The 1,308-nt window shown below is 48.4% G+C and overlaps 1 protein-coding gene across 2 annotated transcripts in view; it reads right to left on the reverse strand.

Annotated features, from left to right (window-relative positions):
• SUN1 (Sad1 and UNC84 domain containing 1) overlaps positions 1 to 1,308 on the reverse strand; it is a 33,287-nt gene that overhangs the window by 27,940 nt on the left and 4,039 nt on the right. The window contains exon 1 of one of the 2 annotated variants that reach the window (XM_017734133.1): positions 1,069 to 1,254. The exons of the other annotated variant lie outside the window; for it this stretch is intronic. The gene's annotated coding sequence lies outside the window, so the exon portion shown is untranslated. Of the gene's footprint in view, positions 1 to 1,068; positions 1,255 to 1,308 lie in introns of those variants that run through there. 2 annotated transcript variants of the gene reach the window in all.

Below are 1,308 nucleotides of genomic sequence, written 5' to 3' on the forward strand. Positions count from 1 at the left end.
TCCGCGTCCCTCCGCTCCCCAGCCCGCCGGCACACAACAAAAGGCGTGTTTCACCTCGCCCGTCACGCTCCTGAAACGCCTCACCTGCCCGATAAAGCACTCCCAGTGTTGGCTATCAAATTAAACCCCGACATCTTACAGTTTACAACCAACACCTGAATGCCTAAACGCCTACAACTTATAATCACCAAATCACAAGGCAGTCAAGCACCGCAGATGTAAGGATATCTATACACCACCACGCTTACTAATAGATCAATGTAAAAAGCCTGCTAACCTTGTCAATAAAACCCTCCGTCCAGCTCACTCACGACAACAACACCCTGCAACTCACTTCCACAACACTGGTATGAAAATCAGCAAGCAGTAATTCAGAGCCATATGTAAAAGCAAGAATTAGACATTAAAATTCACTGGGAAATTCAACAGAAGCATTAGCCTGGAACAGTGAGTTGCAAAGAACTGAAACAGAAACATAAAAAAAAAATTAGCAAATATTTAACTTCCTTTTTGCGTAATGTTAAACTGAAAACCAGGTGGTGGGATGGGGGGCCTGCAAACGCTGCAGAAACCCAGAATTTGCTGGCTAATATTTTCCTTCCCTATAACATACTATAAACACTATATTTTTAAAATGTATTTTAACTTAATACGACACTAAATAAGGCAACATAAAATAAGGCAAATCAAATACTTTTTCTTCCCAGCAGATATAAAACTTACTGGAACTGTCAGAAAACAGGTGCTGTCTCCAGTGTTTCTGACACTTCTACCCCTGTGGTCACTGAAGGGCAACCAAACGTGAACACGGCATGAGGAACTCAGCACTACCACCTCAAAACGAGCACAGCACGAAAAAAACACATTTTGCTGTAGAAACACGAGCAGTCACTCAGTCGGCGAGCGATGCCAAACTCTGCTCCAGTAAACCCGTCTGTTGAACACCACTTTCCCCACAGAAGCAGCTGCCCTGAGGTGACAGCCAGGTGACAGCCGGGGGACAGCGAGGGCAGGTTTGTCCACCTGTGCTACCCAGACCAGAGCACAACCCCCATCACAGCACGTTACCTTTGCACCAAGGCTCGGCAACTGCGGCGAGCGCCGGCACCCCCGCGCACTTATCAGCTCTTTCACAATCAGGGTGGAAAGCTGCAGGTGATAATTTCTTCTGACAAGGAAACCCTCCAGGTGCCAGGCCCAGAGGGACCCGGGCAGCTGAGGTTTCTCTCTCCTCCCAGCCAACAGCACCGACCTACAGAACTCCGGGCTAACCAGGGGTCAGCGCCTGCCCCTCGACTCCAGCCCGCA

Source organism: Corvus brachyrhynchos, unplaced genomic scaffold (genome assembly GCF_000691975.1).
Source record: "Corvus brachyrhynchos isolate BGI_N302 unplaced genomic scaffold, ASM69197v1 scaffold5, whole genome shotgun sequence".
Lineage (NCBI taxonomy): Eukaryota > Metazoa > Chordata > Aves > Passeriformes > Corvidae > Corvus > Corvus brachyrhynchos.